The following is a 7,598-nucleotide window of genomic DNA, read 5'->3' as shown; positions in this document are numbered from 1 at the left end:
ATAAAATATAAATCTAAAACAGAGAAATTTATAAACATTTAGGTAAGCTTACCTTTCTGTTTGCAGATGTACTGTAGCTGCTATTAGTTTGTCTGTTACAGTAATACTAGCTATACATCTCAATAATCTAGTTTTCAACCATTTTAACACATTTTAATAACAATTCTTACAAAGAAAAACTCTTATTCATACACATGTATGCTTCCAACTTGTCTCACAGGGACAACATTTTTTTTTTGAAAAATCTGCTATTATCATTGAAGCTAGTTGGTAAAATGGGCAAATAATCCTCTAGACTAAAAGGATCAGGAAGATCAGGCAGGGCTGGCACAGAAATGGCACATGAGCCAAACCATAAGAGCTTTGAGTAAATAATTATTACATTTCCATCTGTTCATGGCACTAATTCATCGTATGGCTCAAGATGATATACAGATAAAGTCCAACAGTAAAAAGTTTGTACTTTTTAGAAAAGGTGTTTCTCACCTTTGTCATCAGAATTTTTGTCCACTTTGTGGACAGCTATCCCTGCAAAACTTTTTGTCCTCTAAAACACGTGAGTGGGATATAATGGGTATGGCAGAAGGAAATGGAAAGGCTATTAAACCCCTGGCTGCCATGCCCTTAAGGTTGAACCTCTTCAGAATCAACAGCTGCCATCTGAAGCTGGAATTGTGCTCTGCATCCTAATAGCAATGCAGTACTATAAAAATGACCATAGCAAATGATCATGAGTGTATTACACTGTTTTGTCAGGTTTTCAACATTTAAATATGGTTCAATTTATTAAATAACATAAAAAAACATCTGCCATATGGAGTTATCCCTCAAGGCTAAATAAAATTTGTTGCTTTTTTCTAGTCAGATCACTCCTGATTTGTTCAAGATATATCTCAGAAATAAATAAATGCTGTCACTGGGTCATGACAGTTCAAAACATAGATTGCTCACAAAGGGTCCATAAAACACAAAAGTGTATTTTTTGTGATGGCTTTTTGCACCTTTATTTCTGAGAGTGTACGTCTAGATTTTATTTTGTTTACATATTATTCAGGGATGGACTTAATTTTACATTTCAGCTGTTGTTGATACATTCTAAATATGTACCTCAATATACATTTTTGGAGAGCATCAAATTCATCCCAGGAGCTATGTTTTTTTTGCAGTTATTGTTTTTACAAATCCACTAGAGGCCACTGTGTACCCTTTTTGAGATCTCAAATTTCTGCTCTTCTCACGTAAATCCACCAGAAGCTACTGTTAACAAACTAACCAACTCAACTCACCCACCCTCCCCCTTACCTAAACCCAACTGACTCTGTTTTTAAAAGCACCGATAGACCAGCACCCACCCCCTTTCATAAACCCAACCAATAGTGTTTTTAAAAGCACCAATTGACCAGCCCTTCTCCTTCTCTAAACACAACTGACAGTGTTTTCCAAAGAAATCAAAAGCAAATTATTTACTTTATTATTTTTTGGCTTTTGCCCTACCTGCTTTCTGGAACCAGACTCGAATCCTGTCACCATGGTCAACTCTGCAAGTCACAAGTTCACCAATGTACATGGTGAGCCACTGAAGAAACTGGTAACAGCGGAAAAGCCATCCATAAGGAGGTAAGCGTGCATACCATCCTGTAGCGTTCATGCTAAAGAAAAAATGCAGCCATATGTACTTCTTGTTACATAACTTGTGATCTCCAGAGCATATATAAAGGGACACGTTTCCAGATTGAGCCTACTGTATGTTGCAACAATTAGGGTTGGAGCTGAACTTTGGCAGAACAGCGGCCTCAGTACTAGAGTTACCCATATCTGATGTTAAGGGTGTCCAATCCTGCTCCTGGACAGCATTCTGCAGAGGTTATCTGAAACATTTATAGTATTTTAAAAAATAACTATAAGCTGTGGTTGCCAGAAATGTACCACTAAAATAGCATAGAAACATTTCAAAACTTTGGGTAAACTGTCATATTTTGGTAATTTATGCAATGTTAAAGGTGCTAGTTCATACAGGAATTAAAATGGTTCTACTTACTCTCATTTCAAACCCCTGAGAGCTTCATCTGTCTTCAGAACACAAATTAAGATATTTTGGGTGAAATCAGAGAGCTCCCTTATCCTCTGTTGACAGTAAGGTTCCTGAAAGTTCAGAAAAAAAATACATCCCCAAAATAGACCATATGCTTTTAGCAAAGTAGGCTCAGTCTGACATCGTCCCCCTATACATTTCTGAAGGTCACGAATTATGTAGCCAGAGGAACGTATGGCTGCATTTCATCTTTAAAATAAATTATATAAGAGAGTATGCAGCTATTCCTTTCCGTATGAACAACTTTCCTGCTAATACCAGTTTGTCCAGTAGCTTGCTATGTTTGACATTGGGACTTGAGAAACAGATAGGAGTTGACCACAATGACAGGGTTCAAGATTCCAGATATTAGGTAGGACAAAAACAAAAGCTAAAAATAAATGAGTAAATAACAGGGTAAGGTAAAATCTGAAAACGTGGTAAAATGAGGTGAGGGCTTTTCATTTTCTGGATTGCTTTTGAAAACACTGTGCTTGGGTTTAGATAAGGTGGTGGGCAGGTCAATCTGTGCTTTTGAACACTATTGGTTGGGTTTAGGGAAGGACCTGGGTGGGTCAGTCGATCAGTCATTCAATCAGTAGATTGATTGGTCAGTCAGTCAGTCAACAGTGGCCTCTGGTGGATTTGCATGAGAACAGCAGGTGCAAATTGCACTCGCAAGAGAAATTTAAGATCTGAAAAAGAATACACAGCTGCCTCTGGTGGATTCGCGGAAACAAAAACTGCAATGTAGCTCCTGGAACTTATTTGGCCCTCTCTAGAAATGTATATAGCGATGTGGTTTTAAAATGAGCCTAGGTATGCTTTTAGTGATTCATTGGGAATAATATTATGCTACAATAACAATTTTAGTGCACATAAAACCAAAATAATGACAAAACATTTGGTATTGTTTATTTGACAGTATATTGAGTTCACGAGTCATTAAATTTGTTTTATGCACACACAAAAGTATTCTTATAGCTATCGAAAATGCTGTTAGTAAATTGTTGCCAAATGAACTATGTTAAAACATCTAAATAATCTCCTGAATAATGTTAATAAAACATCATACTGTATAGAAACCTACATATCTAACTAGGTAGCCATTTTTATGTAGCATTTTTACAGATTTGTATCGTTATAATAATGGACAATTTTTTACAGAGCAACACTTGCCTGGAAATTTCTGAGTTGGATACATGATATATTTATTGAGCTTTAGAGCAGGAGTGTTCATATCAGCACCACTGTCCAATAGAGTTTTCCTCCTGCCTTAATAAAACCCTACAGGTTAGAGCTAATAAAGGTCTTCAGACATACTCAAATGATCCAGTGTTTTCGAGGTAAAATGTCCAGAACACTTGTCACCCTATCTGCTTCCCCTGCTTTAGAAAAAGAATGGACTTCACTTTCAGTTGACTTTTTGTTTTAAAGTCTCAATAAATCATTTGATGGGGTCACAGCTGTCTGAATCCTCTTCGTCTTGACCCTCTCAGATCTGTGGACTCTGTGTTTTGTGTCAAAAAGTCTAGCGGGTCCATGGTTCTTTTGGATCACACATTTCACCCATGAGAGAGCAAGACTGCCCAGTGCCTCTGGCAAAGTACAGACCCAATGAATAACTCAGGTCGAGGTAACAGGTCCGGTCACTCTCTTTTATTCCTCCTGAAGTTTAGCTGCACTGACAGCAAAGGCCGTGGAATAATGACAAGGTCATACATTATATATTTGTATCATGCTGGATCTATAAATACAAATCTTAACAAACAGGCTTAAAATTATTTATTTGTTTGTTTTAGGGCTTTTTTTAAGAACACCTGGCTCATATTTAGGATTCAACACCATTTGTCTTCTGATATAATATCTTGTCTAGAGTCAGTTGTAGTTTTCACAGAAAATTGTATTGTATATGATTGCATATGAACCAATTGGAGGATATCACACATGCGTTCTACATGCACTGTATCACACACTCAGATCTGAGAAAGCTTGGACACCAAGAAAATACCTTGAACTCCTCTTTCCATTTTTGAACAATTTTGAGTGTACCAGGGTGCATTTTCCCTCAGGCTTTTTCATTAGGTAGTAATACGGACTAAGTTATATAAACTAGCCATCAGGCAAGTATCCCAAGAACTTAAATTTTTTCCACTGGGCCATTTTCCAAGTCAAGTCGAGTCATCTAATTTCTATAGCGTTTTTACAATGTGGACTGTGTCAAAGTGTCTTAACACAGATGGAGAAAAGAGAATTATAAAGTCAAAACAATACTCCGGATTGTGGAAACATTCATTCATTCATTCATTCATTTCCTTTTTGGCTTAGTCCCTTTATTTATCCGGGGTCGCCACAGCGGAATGAACCGCCAACTTATCCAGCACGTTTCTACGCAGCGGAGCCGCAACCCATCTCTGGGAAAGATTGTGTAAACATTCCAGCATATTAGGCATGCAGGGGAGTTGTGGTAGAAGACACGTGTACTGAAATTAAAACCGATTTACTTCACTTTAATACAAATCTCATTGTTGAAGGATGATCCACTAAGGGTGCTTTCAAATCTGTGGTTTGATTCTTTTGGTCTAGACCAAGGGCAACAAGTATTAGTATTTTTCTGCCATTTTGGGGTCCTTTTCAGATCACACTGATTGCTTTGGTCTGAACCAGTTGAAAAGAACCAAAATGCAGTCATGTGACAAAATCCTCATCACTCATTGGCCAGATATTATTAAGCATATTTCATAAACTGTTTTTCAATTGGTTAGAACTAGCGTGAAGGGAAAATGCCAATGGAACTCCCGCAAGTAAACAAACAAGCAGACACAAAAGGTCGCTTTTGACTATGGAGGGACTACTGCACTGGCTGATTGAATCCCTGGTCATAGTATACTATATAGTTTGTATACATCACTTTAGACAAACTGTACATTTCGAGAATGAAGCTTGGCTGTGGCTGGAAAACATTGTTTTAATGCATTGCAAATGGCGAAGGCGCATCACACGTCACTTCAGGAGGAGGAATGAATTCATTTAGCTAAACTGTGACATGGTCATCTTCCAGAAATATTGCCAACGATTCATCATATCTCTCTCTCTCTCTCTCTCTCTCTGTTAAAAAAATGTTGGTAAAGCGCTGTCAACAAATATTTTTCCTCCACACCCCATAAAATGAGACAGCGCATCAGACTACGGCAGCTGGATTAGTCCAAAAAGGCGCAGTACTTTTTGCAGTTGGGTCTGTTTTAGTTTGAATCATGTTCTCCCCACAAACAAACCACTGCAGGTTTCATTTGAAAGTGTACCAAGCTCACCTCTTCAAGGAAGTCTCTGTATGCTTTTTGTCTGCTTTTGGTGCGCACTCGAGTGTGATTGCTACATTCACAACTGCCCAAACGAACTGCACCAAAAAGGAAAATGAACTCTAGTGCGATCCAACCAAACTAAACAGGGTGTGAAAACACCCTAAAAAGCAACTCTGTCAGCCCCAACCAAGCAAGCCAGAGGCAACAATAGCAAGAAACCAGCTAATTAACAGAACTAGAAAACAAACCTTGGGAGAAACCAAGCTCCATCATGATGACTAGTCCTTCTGTGGCCAGATGTAAGGCAGAGCAGAGGCAGAGCAGCAGCCTAAGAGGTTGGACTGATTAAGAACTTTAAGCATCTGTCATGGAGAAGGTGCAGGTCCAAGTAATTCACCGGGCAGGTTTTTAGATCAGTGCTTTCCAACCCTGTTCCTGGAGGCACACCAACAGTACATATTTCGGTTTACTTCGTTATCTGCCCCATTCATTTCAGGTTTGGAGTCTCTTCTAATGTTCTGATGTGTTGATTCAGGTGTGTTTGATTAGGGAGAGGTTGAAAATGTGTACTGTCTGTGTGCCTTCGAGAACAGGGTTTGAATACAATGGTTTAGACTAACCGAAAAGATCAGTTCTGAGGCTTGTATGTCACTGGCATCTTTGCATTAATAAATCTTGTGCTTTTGACTCATCGATGACCATCAATGGATGTTTACTAGCTAGTTAGTGTACTATCAGTGTTGCGTTTGAGGCTGAAAGGGCATACCACATAAAACATATAATTGGACAATTGTCAGAAAAATTGGTGTTTTTTTCCACTGTGGTGACTCCTGATAAATCAGAGACTAAGCCATAAGAAAGTGAGTCCCTGTAACTAAAATACTTTCCACTGTACTCAGCCAGCCTGATCTCACACGAAAACGAAAGTATTTTACGTTTTGCCAGTTTAGTGGCTAGTTGTTGTACGAAATTGTACGATTCTAAAAAGGAGGCGTGGCAGCTATCCCCACCCCTAAACCCAACCGTCATTGGGGGATGAACAAATCGTACTAAATTGTACGAATTAGCCACTAAATCAAAAATTTATGAATTGCCGTGAGATTGTGTTGACTCGGCAGTGCAAGCATCAGGGCCGGATTGGGACTCTTTTTCAGCCCTGGAGTTTCAAGCCTTAGACCGGCCCACCTCAGTTCACCACTGACTATATTAAAATAAGCTCATTTCCAATTCAGTTTCTAATTACACTATCACGTCTTTTTTTTAAAAAAACAGCTGTTTTAGAACTTTAGATGTTCAACAACCCTTACAGTATTATATGTCATAACAATAAAAATGAAAAAAAAAAGAAATGTTACGTAGGCGAGGACCGAACCCGAGTTGGCAGCGTCATAACCTAACGTGCTAACCACTGTACCACATTAACCTGCAGGCTGCATCTTGCTCACGAGGCTAAGAGAAAATAGATTAAAAGAGCAGAGCTTTGGTAAAATAATGAATAAAAAGACTGTAGTCAAGTAAATAAATAAATTATTTTTAAAAAGTGTGACTACTGAGAGCAACAGATTCTGGAGCTAGGGACACCGGCCCTCGCGGCCAAAAAACGGACCGGCCCACCGGGAATTCTCCCGGTCCTCCCGATTAGCCAATCCGGGCCTGGCAAGCATAGTCAAAAACACATTTACTTGCACTGATACCTTAGAGAACTATACGACTAAAATTTAAGTGGGTAATTTTGCCTGGCCAATTCCAAAGTTCTTTGAAGAGGCCACATATTCATTGAATAAATTATCAAAAATTATAATAAAAAAATATGATGATTATTCCTTTCAACCTGCTGTACTCGATGCACTCTAGGAGTTGACGGCACTTATAAGGTGGAACCTACATATAACACACACATGCAGTATCTCCACAATAGACGTCCAACGTTCTCCAGTCTCCAGAGCCTATAGACTGCAGCTCTGCACAGGAAGTTTGGGCAGAAGTGAAATGTTCATGCCAAACTGAGCCTAATTTCCCTCAAGGATTTTTTCCTTCACTTTTGTCAATCGGTAAAGCTTGTTTCTCGTCACTGGCTTGCTTGGTTTGGGACTTGTGGGGCTGCACATCGATGGATTTGCTCTTCAGTGTTTGGACTTTCAGCAGTAAAAATTAAACCACACTAAACTGAACTAAACTAAACTGAACTTCTACTCTGAAAACTGAACTGACACAGTTTCAATTCA

Source organism: Danio rerio, chromosome 7 (genome assembly GCF_049306965.1).
Source record: "Danio rerio strain Tuebingen ecotype United States chromosome 7, GRCz12tu, whole genome shotgun sequence".
In the NCBI taxonomy this organism is placed as follows: Eukaryota; Metazoa; Chordata; class Actinopteri; order Cypriniformes; family Danionidae; genus Danio; species Danio rerio.
This window is presented reverse-complemented; position numbering follows the sequence as displayed.